This window comes from Zalophus californianus, chromosome 1 (genome assembly GCF_009762305.2).
Source record: "Zalophus californianus isolate mZalCal1 chromosome 1, mZalCal1.pri.v2, whole genome shotgun sequence".
Lineage (NCBI taxonomy): Eukaryota > Metazoa > Chordata > Mammalia > Carnivora > Otariidae > Zalophus > Zalophus californianus.
The window spans coordinates 90798400-90811349 of record NC_045595.1 but is presented as its reverse complement, the minus strand read 5'-3'; the positions used below and the strand labels follow the sequence as shown (position 1 = coordinate 90811349).

Sequence of the window (12950 nt, the reverse complement as noted above, 5' to 3'; positions counted from 1 at the left end):
TTTCTACCTTTGAGTGACTAATTCTATTTTCATGGATTCTCTAAAACTATATGAAACTTGTGGTTAAACCCACATCCTTCCCCTATGCCAAATGGCCCCCACCCACATCCTCCCAAGTTTTGGTTGCAAAATGAATAAAACTAGTTCACAGAAAAGGCCTGAGAAAGAGAGAGAGAGAGAATACACGGGGGACCCTATGTACTAGAATCCAACCAACAGCTTCTCACCATCACTACCCCTCACCTCGGTCTGAACCACCCTCATTTCTTGCCTGGTTTATTGCAACACCCTAGCTGATCCAGCTTTCACCTCTTGCCCTAATCTTTCTCCATGTATAGGATTGCCAAATAAAATACAGGACACTCTGTTAAATTTGCATTTCAGACAAACAACAAATCATTTTTTAGTATAAAGATGTCACAGATACTATATGGGATACATTTCTACTTAGAAATTATTCATTTATCTGAAATGCAAATTTAACTGGACATGATTAAATTTTATTTGCTAAATCTGGCAATCCTATCCATGTAGCAACCACAGTCATCCTTTTAAAATGTAAATTAGCTCAATTCTAGAAGAGAGCACAGACAGTAACTTTTCTTTTTTTTTTAAGATTTTTTAATTTATTTGACAGAGAGAGACAGTGAGAGAGGGAACACAAGCAGGGGGAGTGGGAGAGGGAGAAGCAGGCTTCCCGCTGAGCAGGGAGCCGGATGAGGGGCTCGATCCCAGGACCCTGGGATCATGACCTGAGCCGAAGGCAGACGCTTAACAACTGAGCCACCCAGGCGCCCCCAGACAGTAACTTTTCTGACATTGGCCATAGCAACATTTTTCTAGATAGGTCTTCTCAGGCCAGGGAAATAAAAGTAAAAAATAAACTATTGGAACTATATCAAAATAAAAAGCTTCTGCACTGCAAAGGAGACAATCAACAAAACTAAAAGGCAACCTACTGAATAGGAGGAGATAATTGCAAATGACATATCTGATAAAGGGCTAGCATCCAAAATATATAAAGAACTGATAAAACCCAACACCTAAAAAACAAATAAGCCAATTAAAAATGGGCAGAAGATATGAACAGACATTTCTCCAAAGAAGAAATACAGATGCCCAACAGACACATGGAAAGATGCTCAATATCACTCATCATCAGGGAAATGCAAGTCAAAACCACAATGAGATGTCACCTCACACCTGTCAGAATGGCTAAAATCAACAACACAAGAAACAACAGGTGTTGGCAAGGATGTGGAGAAAAAGCAACCCTTATGCACTCTTGGTAGGAATGCAAACCTGTGCAACCACTGTGGAAAACAGTATGGAGTTTCCTCAAAAAATTAAAAATAGAACTACCCTCCGATCAGGAATTGCACTACTGGGTATTTACCCAAAAAATACAAAAACACTAATTCAAAAGGATACATGCACCCCTTTGTTTACAGCAGCATTATCTACAACAGCCAAGCTATGGAAGCAGCCCGAGTATCCATCAATAAATGAATGGATGAAGAAGTGGTGGTGTGTGTGTGCATATATCGATATCTATATCTATAATGGAATATTATTCAACCATAAAAAATGAAATCTTGCCATTTGCAACAGTAAGGACGGATCTAGAAAGTATAATGCTAAGCAAAATAAGTCAGAGAAAATCAAATACCATGTGATTTCATTCATATGTGGAATTTAAGAAACAAAACAAATGAGCAAAGGCGAAAAAGAGAGAGAGAGAGACAAAGCAAGAAACAGACTCCTAATGCTAGAAAACAGTCTGATGGTTATCAGAAGGGAAGTGGGTGGGGGGAAAGGTGAAATAGGTGATGGGGATTAAGGAGTGCACTTGTTGTGATGAGCACTGGGTGTTGCATGGAAGTGTTGAATTACTATATTGTACACCTGAAACTAATACTATACTGTATGTTAACTAACTGGAATTAAAATGAAATAAAATGAATAAAATAAATAAAATGTAAATTAGCTCATACCATCCATCTGCTCAAAATCCACCAATAGCTTCCCATCTCTGAGCAAAGTCCTTACCTTGATCTGCCTTCCTTGGTTCTTCTTGAATCTCATTCCCCACCACTCTCTTCCTCTGCCACTCAACCTAGCCACACTGGCTTCCTTGTTGTGCCTCACACTTCCCTCAGATAGCCGCAATGCTAGCTGCTTCACTTTCTTTAGGTTTTTGTTCAGATGGGATTACCTTCTCAGTGAAGCCTTCTCTGACCACCCTTTAAAAACTGGAGCCATCCTATCCTCTATCACCTCCCCCTGCCTTTTCTCCATCACGTGTCATCTTTAACATACCACATTTACACATATTTGTTGGTTTGTTCTCCAGTTCCCTGATAAAACATATGGTTCACGACGGCAGGCATTGTGTTTTGTTCAAGCTGGATATCCAGCCCCAGAACCCTGCTTGGCACACCAATAAGTATTTGTTGAACGAATGATGAAACCAAGGGCAAGAAGCACAGCCAAGAAAGCCCAGAAACAAGGGGGTTTTGTTTTGTTTTTCTTTCTCTGCACGCCTGCTCTAATCTTTCCCCACTTACTCATCTTGCTCAACGCCCCCTTTGGCTGCCTTCCCACATCTCACCAGGACTTTTCAGGGGCATCATCAAAAGACTGGAATGATCTGATCGGCTCAGCTCACCCTCCCTTCCTCTCTCTCTTTCTATCCCTGCTTCCCTCCTCCCCTCCCTCCCTCCTTCCCTATCTCTCTGCGTCACTTGTGTTTTTAATATTTTTAATGAATGAGCAATATTTCTAAAAAACAGACTTTATCTTCCTAGTATGCCAAATAGGAGTGGTATTTCTCTGACACTGACACTTTTTAAAGAGCTTTTCCTTTCATGTGGATTTCACAACAAGTAGGCAGAGATTATGACATTTTTATAAAGGAGAAACCAGAGGTTCAGAAATGTGAAGAGAACTGCCTAAGGTCATAGAGCTCTTAGGAGGCATAACTGGGACTTGAGCAGCTCTGTTTGCCTCTACCTGGTGCAGAGCTCATCGTCACATCACACTTCCTTTGACAGGGCCTTGGGGAGAGGAGGAATACAGCCGGCTCCACATGGATCTCTGCAGCCGCACCACATACACAGGAAACTATTACTGCTGCCTCTCTGTTCGTAAACAGGTGAAGATACAAACGTTAGGTAAAAGGTAGCTCTGCTCAGGAAACAGAAAGCAGGCTATCACGTGGGAGGCAGGGAACAAAGTGTAGTGGATTTTCAAAGCAGGAAGATAAGGGAAGCTTCCAAAAGTCATACTCTTTCCGGGTCTACCAGTCAGCTAAGTTGTAGAGCTGAACAGGCTGGTTACAAGGAAGGTGGCCCTGGATTTGAATCCTGGATCTGCCACTAACTTGCTACATAACCTTGAGCAAGTGATAACTTTTCTGAATTTACTTACTGAATTACCTGTACAATTTCCACACTGGTAAAATGACCATTGTAGCAGCAACTTCATCAACTTTTTTTTAGATTGATTTATTTATATTTAGAGCGAGTGAGAGAGAGAGCACAAGTGCGAGGGGCAGAGGGACCAGGACCCCGGGATCATGACCTGAGCTGAAGGCAGACGCTTATCAACTGAGCCACCCAGGCGCCCCTCTTTTATGCTGTATGTTTGCATAACTTTTCATTAATTGCGCATTCCATAATTTATGGTTAGATATTTAGATTTTTTCCAGTATGTCAACATTATAAATATAAGCAGAACACCCCAGTTTCACTATGCTCATAGTTGTAGCCACACTGGCACCCAAACTACCATATTGTCAGATCTGGGCCTCCAGCACCTCATTCACTGTCTCAGCTCTCATCCTCACCAAATCAGATCAGCCTCAGCTCCTTCTCAGAGTCTGTAGGTGGGTGATGGATATTCAAATTCTTCCATTCATTCAGTTATATACACCGAGTGCTTGCTGTATGTGAGGCACTATGCGTGACATACATATGGGGACATACTACCTCTGCTGCCCGGAGCTGTGTGGAATACTGCTAAGAACTGTTTCCTGACAGTCTGCTGGTTTATGGCAGAGGGGAGAGGGTAGGAGAATACTCCTGTCCTTGCTCCACATGCCTCAATCATTTAGGCCCTGAAGCTGCACTGCTTGGACGTGGGGTCTCACATAGTCCTTTGTTAATTCTTCTCCTTCCACTTCTCTCAGTCTTATGGTGGTAAAGATTCAAATCCTCATATTCCCCATGATCTTCATCTTTATCCTCCCTAGAGAACACTCACTCATTCTTCAACCAAAATGCCAAAGCTGTCATGTACATCAACTGATGCAAACACATGCTTGTGGAGAGGAGCAAACCCTAATGCCACCCACTAGGAGCATTGTAGACTCAGGGCCACCAGGTCATCCAGAACCCTCTCAGATGTCAGTAACACTCAGTGGACATCACCAAGAAAAGTTTCTTTCTTCTTTTAGATTATTTCCCTAGGATAAATTCCCAAATGTGGGATAATTGGGTCAAAGTATTAAAATATTTTTTATGGCTCTTAATTCAAGCTGACAAATTGTTTTCCAAGATTTACATGGTGGATAAGCACTATCTACAATAATATCAGTTCCTTGCACTGTCACCAGGATTAGGAATAATCGTTGTAAATTTTATCACTGTGACAGACAAAAATCATACTTTTTCCTTGTTTTAATTTGCATTTCTGTGATTACCACAGGCTTTAATCTTTTGCCATATTTGTTTCTAGGAATTTTTTCACTTGTATGATTTATTAGCACAGATGTTGGTTTATTTATTTATTGAAAACATTTTTTATAAGTACTTTATATAACAACGATGTTAGTCTTCTGGCCATGGTTGTTGCATCTTAGAGCCTCCACTCCACCCTACCACCCCTCTTCTGCTATATTTGCCTTCTTATTTTGGTTATTTTATTTTCATTGTTTTTGTTGTGGTACAGGAGTTTAAACTTTTTTTTTTTAATTCAAACTTGTCAGTCTCTTCCTTTGTGGTTTCCTCTTTCTTTTTTCTTCTTTCTTTTTGGTTTTCATTTCATTCATTTTGTTTTGTTTTCATTTCAAAGCTTGCAAGCATATTACCTGTCCATCAATAGGGGACTGAGTAAAAAGTAATCAGAAATATCAATATGTTCTGCTTTATTATAAAGTTATCTCTGGGATATATTGTTAAGTGAAAAAAGCAATGTGTAAAATAGTGTGTATCGTTTGCTACCTTTACTTTAAGAAAAAGGCAGGAGAAATATGGAGCTATATATCTATCTCTCTATATATATATGATTGATTGTATGATATTTTTTAAGAAGGAAAAAGTGGAACAATAAACCAAAAACTGAAAGGGAAACAGGGCCCTTTGGAGAAATGGCTAGGGCAGGAAATTACAAGACAAACCTGGAATATCTTGGGTACCAGAAAACAAGGAAACTATCAGAGACTACTGGGTTTGTGCCAAAAAGACACAATAGCCAACAGGAAGGACTTTCCACTAATCAAAAATGAAATAATTTGAATATTAAAAATAAACAAAAAATGTCTGAGAAAATAATGACATATGTGTGTACTTAATTAAAACACAACAAACATATTAAGATCACAAGTCCATAATGATATTAAAAAATAATTCATTGGTCAGGTAAGTGGATGCTAGGGCAACTCATCATTTTGAAAAGCGGTAAAGAAAAGAATAAAGAATTTATTTTGCCTCTTCTATACAGATTGTATTTCAGAGTAACTGAGTAGTTGATGAAACGAGTTTTCCACTATAGATTTCCAGCGAATACATGCGAAGGAATGTGGTAGACAGCCTCCAAGATGGCCCCCGGTGGTCCTGACTCCTGGTATTCACACCCTCTATAGTCCCCTCGTACGCTGTACCAGGGCTGACCTTTGACCAACAGCACATAGAAATGATGGTATGTCACCTCTGAGATTAGACTATAAAAGACTTTGGCTTTCATCTTGTTCTCTCATTCTCTTCTCTCTCTTTCTGTCTCTCTCTCTCCATTTCATTACTCATTCTGGGGCAGCTGCCATACTGTGAGACATTCGAGTAGTTTATGGAGACCCTCACTAGGTGAGGAACTGAGTTATCCAGTTAAAAGCCAATAGGAACTAAGCCTGCCAACAACCATGTGAGTGAACTTGGAGGTAGATCCTCTAGCCCCAAATGAATGGAGTCCCAGTTAGCAGACTGATTACAAGGTCATGAGAGACTCTGAAGCGGAATCACCCAGCCAAGCCACTCTCAGATTCCTGACCCACAGAAGCTATGAGATAATGCTCATTGTTTTAAGCTACTAAAATTTGGAGTAATTCGTTATGCAGAAATTGCTAACTAATACGAGGGATGATAGAGTTAGAATATCATAGATTTGTACTGACTAATAACTGGATGTGAGCAATGCTCATCAATGACTGCTAAAACCTTAAGGCACAAGGCTAAGGGGGAACTTTAAAACCGATGGGTCTGCAGGCTGACAATATCTGAACTTAGTAATCAAATTAAAAAAAAATTTTTTTTCATACTCACAGTTATGGTTTATTATTGTGAAGAGTACAGAGCAAATTCAACAAAGGTTGAAGTCCAGGGGAAACCAAGTGCAGACTTCCAAGAGTCTCTCCCAGTGAAGTCACCCAAGGACACAATTTCTCCAGCAACAAATTGTGACAATTCCTGCAGTGTTGTCAGTCAGGAAAACCTGATTGAATCCAGGAGTCTGGTGTCAGTTACCCAAACTTATAGTGCCTGTGTGACCAACTGTACCACTGGAGTTCCAGACCCCAAGAAAGAAATTGTTATTACAAAGCATCTACACAAACTGGTACAGTGTGAGGAATCAAATTTTTAAAACAACTTTATTTTTTATTAAATTTTTATTTAAATGGGCACCTGGATGGCTCAATCGTTAAGCATCTGCCTTCAGCTCAGGTCATGATCCCTGGGTCCTGGGATCAAGCCCCACATCCGTCTCCCTGCTCAGCGAGGAACCTGCTTCTCCCTCTCCCTCTACCTGCTGCTCCCCCTGCTTGTGCTCACACTCTCTCTGTGAAATAGATAAATAAAATCTTAAAAAAAAAAAAAGCTTTTAAATTTTTGTTTAAAAATTTTTTCTTATGCACAATTTCAAACATATAAAAAGTATAGACATTAATAGGCTGGATTCTATATGCTCATCACTCAAGCATTAACAGTTATCAGCTCATGGCCAGTCCTATTTCATCCATAACAGCACCCAACTCCCCTCATCCCATCACCATACTGGGTATTTTGAAGTAAATCCCAGATACTACATCATTTCATCCACTGATCAATCTTAACATCACAAAAAGAGAGACAAATAGACATTACATGTCTCTTACGTGATGCAACTAGAAGTCTTCGACATTATCTATGAAGTATTATTGCTAAAAAAAAGAAAAGGAAAGGAAAAGACCTGAACTTGAAATCAGGTCCCATCTCCAAGTTTACAGGAAAATACAGAGGATATGTAGGAAACTCTATATATAAGTGACTTGATTTCTTCAAAACACAAATGGATTGAAAGAGTGCAAAAGTAAAATTAGGAGCTATATCAACCCCAGAGATGTGTGGACTATATTAGTCAGGGTTCTTCAGAGAAGCAGAACCAACAGGATGTATATAAGAGGAGCTTTGTTATAGGCATTGGCTTACACTGTCATGGAAACTGACAAGTCCCATGACCTGTGTCTGACATCTGCAGACCCAGGAGAACTGGTGATATTATTCAGTCTGAGTCTAGAAGCGTAAGAACCGGGGGATGCCAATGGCATAAGTCCCAGTCTGAGTATGAATGCTCTAGAGCCACGAGTGACAACGTCTGAGGGCAGGAGAAAATGGATGTCTCTGTCCAAGCCGACAGAGCAAATTTGCCCTTCCTCTATCTTTTTGTTCAATGCAGGCCCTCAGTGAATTGGATGATTCCCACTCTGAACTGGTGAAGGTCACCTTCTTACTCAGTCTACTGATTTAAATGCTAATGTCTTCTGGAGACAACTTCGCAGGCACACCCAAAAATATCGTTTTATCAGCCATCTGGGCATCCCCTAACCTAGTCAAGCTGATACACAGCATTAACCACCACATGAACCCTATTTGGAAATCAATTCAAACAAGAAGCCATCTGTAAAAGACATTGTGAGACAATCAAGGAAAAGAGAACATGAACTAGATATAAAAGGATATTAAAGAATTATTATGGATTTCATTAGGTGTGATAATGGAATTTGTGTTGCGTTTTCATTGTTCTTATCTATAAGGATACATATTGAAGAATTTATGGATAAAATTAAACTGTATGATGCTGGAATTTGCTTTGCTCATCGTGATTTTTTTTGCATTTTGACTTTCTAAAATATTATATTAAAATATTACTTATCTTGGGGTGCCTGGGTGGCTCAGTCATTAAGCGTCTGCCTTCGGCTCAGGTCATGATCCCAGGGTCTTGGGATCAAGCCCCGCATCAGGATCCCTGCTCAGCAGGAAGCCTGCTTCTCCCTCTCCCACTCACCCTGTTTGTGTTCCCTCTTTCGCTATGTCTCTCTCTGTCAAATAAATAAATAAAATAAAATAAAAATATTACTTATCTTGATCATGGAGTTTTCCTTTAGTTTTGGGCCCAAGGCAAGTGTCTCACTCAACTCACACTAGTGGTTCTGGGAGACTAAATGTAAACACAGACGTCAAGAGGTGAGCAATGCAATAGCAGAATGGGATGAACACTATAAAGGCAAGTGTGGTAGAGAAGCGCTAGGGAGTGAGAAGAGAGAGATTAGGAGAAAGTGTGTATGTGTATGTGAGCATGTGGATAGTGGTAGATGGTGGAGGCAGGATGGGGAATCAGGGAGCTTTCCAAGGAGTTGCTGAAACTAGAGAGAAGTAGAGGGAATTCAGGATATGTTTTCAGGATGGAAAAGATATGACTTGCTAATGGCTTAGAAAGAAGAGGGGAGTGAAAGGTAGGAGATTGGGTTCAGCTTCAGTAATGGTGAACAGGGGTACCTTTAACTGAGGTGAGCAATATTGGGGAGGAACAGGATTCAAGGGAAACCAAGTTTGACTTTGAACCATATTAAGTGTGAACTGCTTATTAAAGATACACACAGAGCTGAAAAAGCCACTCACAAAGACAGGTAGAAAGAGAGGAGCAAGAGATACAAATTTGGACAAGATCACTTATAGAAACAGTGTCAAGAGAAAAATGGACTGGGCACAGATCTAATCTCTGGGGCCACCAACACTTAATGGTCAGGTAAGAAGGGGGAGCCAGGAAATGAGGCCAAGAAGTAGCCATCAGCGAGGTAGGAAGAGAATAAGGAAAACATTTCCTAAAGAAGAATTGTGTGAAATACTGCTGAGAAGTGAAGTAACTAAAAAAAGAGAACTAACCATTGGGTGTAATAACAGGCAACCCAGATGTGGGCAGTTTCCATTGAGTAGGGAGACAGACGCCAGATTTGGAATGAATTGACAAATGAGTTTCAGAGAGGCAAGGAAATGAAGACAGTGAATCTGATAATGCATTTAAGCAATTCTTCAAGGATGGAGAACAGAGAGGCGGCTTGGAAGAATCAAGTTGGGGTATAATCCACAACCCTCAGTTCTACTATTACTTACAGTATTTTGTATTGAGTACAGCTCTGTTTCAGGAAGCTGTAGAGATTGATTTCATGAGTATGGAGTACTCTGTGAGAAGATTATAAAAAGGAAGTAATTTGTTTCACATTTTGCACATATTTTTATTTATTTATTTATTTACAGCATTTTTTCTCTTTATTCAAGCAATAGCTTGTAGCACAGAATTTTTTTCCTTTAAATTTTTTACTGTTATGTTAATCACCGTACACTACATCATTAGTTTTTGATGTAGTGTTCCATGATTCATTGTTTGTGCATAACACCCATTGCACATATTTTTAATATATTAGCTTTTAACCAACTATGACCATGGCAGAGAAGGACATTACCTAAAAACATTAGGTCTAGGGATGCCTGGGTGGCTCAGTCGGTTAAGCGTCTGCCTTCAGCTCAGGTCATGATCCCAGGGTCCTGGGATGGAGTCCCACATCGGGCTCCCTGCTCAGCGGGGAGCCTGCTTCTCCCTCTGCCTGCCACTCCCCCTGCTTGTGCTCTTTCTGTCTCTCTCTCTCTGACAAATAAATAAATAAAATCTTAAAAAAAAAAAAAACATTAGGTCTAAATCTGGGGCTGAGTTTTTATCTTTTTATTTATTTTTCTTTTTTCTTTTATTTATTTATTTGACAGAGACACAGCGAGAGAGGGAACACAAGCAGGGGGAGTGAGAGAGGGAGAAGCAGGCTTCCCGCTGGAGCAGGGAGCCCAATGCGGGGCTCGATGCGGGTCTCGATCCCAGGACCCTGGGATCATGACCTGAGCAGAAGGCAGATGCTTAACAACTGAGCCACCCAGGTGCCCCAGGGGCTGAGTTTTTAAAAGCAAGACTCATTTCTTGGGGCACCTCAGTGGCTCAGTTGGTTAAGCATCTGACTCTTGATTTTGGCTCAGGTCATGATCTCAGGGTCATGAGATCGAGCCCTGTGTCAGGCTGCACTGGGCGTGGAGCCTGCTTAAGATTTTCTCTCTCCTTCTGCTCCCAACCCCCCACATGCTCTCTCTAAAGAAAAAAAAATCATTTCTTAAGGCAGGATCTAGGGTACAGGTAAGGGAGGGGTGAGGGAAATTGAGCCCCACTCCTGAGCAGAGCATCTGATAGCTGAGACAGGGATCTGCCTACCACCACCCACGTAGTGAGTGCGTTGAGTGGACAAACCTTTAGAGCAGCCTTGAGAGGGAGCAGCCTCAGTGACACTTTGCACATCAGCATCTGTGAGCAGTGCACCTTTGTCCCTTCACTTTCCCACAAGAGTAAAGCCAGAACTGTCCCTGATAGCTCCAGTCAACCATGGGGGGCTCCTTCCCTCACCAACAGAAGCAGTAGAGGTTGCATCTCTTCTCTCCCACCCCCCCGATTCGCCTTTTCTCCAGTGAGGACAGATGGAGAGAGGAGAACAGTAAACATGCACTTAAAAAGCCATGGACCTCGTCTCTCTTATCCATTATTTTTAATTAAGCTCAAAGGGAGAAATTGCCTGCTTTGAGAGGTAAAGAAACTTGTTGAGGGTTTTGAATTCTAAACCCAAGACACCAGGTAGTATGCTCTCCTTAATACTGAAGGATTAGGGAGGACTCCGTTCCTCATTTCAACAAACTGTACTATAAAATATGACGACCTCTCTGAGTCCTGCTTGTTGTGCCCCTATCTGTGGCTCTTTTTACATTTCCTTCTCAGACTTTGGGCAAGGACTGCTCAGACGGGCATACGTTTCTGTACTTTAGACAAGGAAATGCAACATTCGTGTAGTCAGCAACTTTGGCTGCTCTGTGGCCATACTTTGCCCAGAGGTACATCCAGAAACACACATGTCCACCTCTAAAAGCTTGTAGAGTGAGAGAGCTTTTACTGAATGTTCTCCCCAAAGGGGCAGTGAAGGGAAAAATTTATGCCATCCACCATAGCAATGTCTCCCAGTCCCTCCTCTTGGGAAGAGAAGTTGTCTCTTTCATAAAATGGCCTCACTTCCTCCTCTGGCCGCTGGCTCCTCACTGCCCTCTCTTATTCCTCACTTTCTCGGGAAGGCCTGCTGTCAGCTTCTGCTAGCTTCCTCTCCACCCCTCACCCCAGCAGTCCTGGCTGGTCCTGACCAGAGATTTCCTGCTCTTGAATATTACCAGTCAAAACAGGGGTATAGGCCCCACTGTCCCCCGTGACAGGACTCTCATTTTAATCACCGAGGCCCTTGGAGTTTGGATTAGTTTCCTATGGTAGCTGTAACAACTTACCACAAACTTAGTGGTTTAAAACAACACAAATTTACGATCATCAGTTCCATAATTCAGCAGTCCCAAGTGGGTCTCAAGGTGTCAGCAAGCCTGTGACCCTTTCTAGAGGCTCTAGAGGAGAATCTGGGTTTCCCCTTTTCCAGCTTCTAGAGGCTGCCACATTCCTTGGTTCTTGGCCCCCCGCCATCTTCAGAGCCATCAAGCACATTACTCCGACCTCTGCTTTCTTCCCTGTATCTCCTTATCTGACTCTGGCTGTTTCTGCTGTCTCCCTCTTCCACATTTAAGGACCCATTTAAATACCCTGGCTCTGCCCTTATAATCCTGGATAATCCCCCTGTCTTCAGCTGATGAGCAACCTTAATGCCATCTGCAAACTTATTTCTCCTTTGCCATATAACAGAACATATTCACAGTTTCTGGGTATTAACGATATGGATACTTTTGGGAGACCATTTTTTTGTCTACCACAAAGTTTAAAGGCCAGTGTGCCTTGTGGTAGCTTGTGAGGGAATGGTCTCCTCTTCCTGTAGCCAAAGGTTATACAGGAGAGATGTTGTGCTGGGCCCTAAACTCAATTCAAGTGGGTGGCTAAGGGCTTAGCTAAAGTCTTCCTCCAAGTTGAGCATCGAGCAACCCTTTCTCAATTTTATTTTTATTTTATTTTATTTTATTTACTTTTCCAATGAGTACTTATTATTAGTTAAGCCATGATTCAGAATCCCAGGGTGGGAATCACCATGCACCCTGGTCCCCCTTCACCACCCTGGGAGAAGGATGGAGGACAGAGGAGAGGTGGGTAGAGCCAGTTCAGATCTTCCCAGGAAATATGCCTTCTCCCTGGCAGTCGTCCCAGGCTGACACCCAGGATATGGGGCAGAGGGACTTGTACCCATGCCGGTATCATTTGCACATGGGGACATCACCCCCTTTAGCAGTCGTTGCCTTCTCACAGTGGTGGAAGTCCAGGTAGTTCTGCCAGCAGTTTCTGCTCTGGTTCTGGTTGGGGAAGTGGCTGTTGAAAGGTGCAGTCTGCTTGATTTTGGTCTTGATGTCTTCTGCCAT

The 12950-nt window shown here is 41.8% G+C and overlaps 1 pseudogene; it reads right to left on the bottom strand.

The window, feature by feature from the left end:
• Window positions 1-12695: 12695 nt before the first annotated feature.
• On the bottom strand, window positions 12696-12950 carry LOC113916445 (annotated as a pseudogene).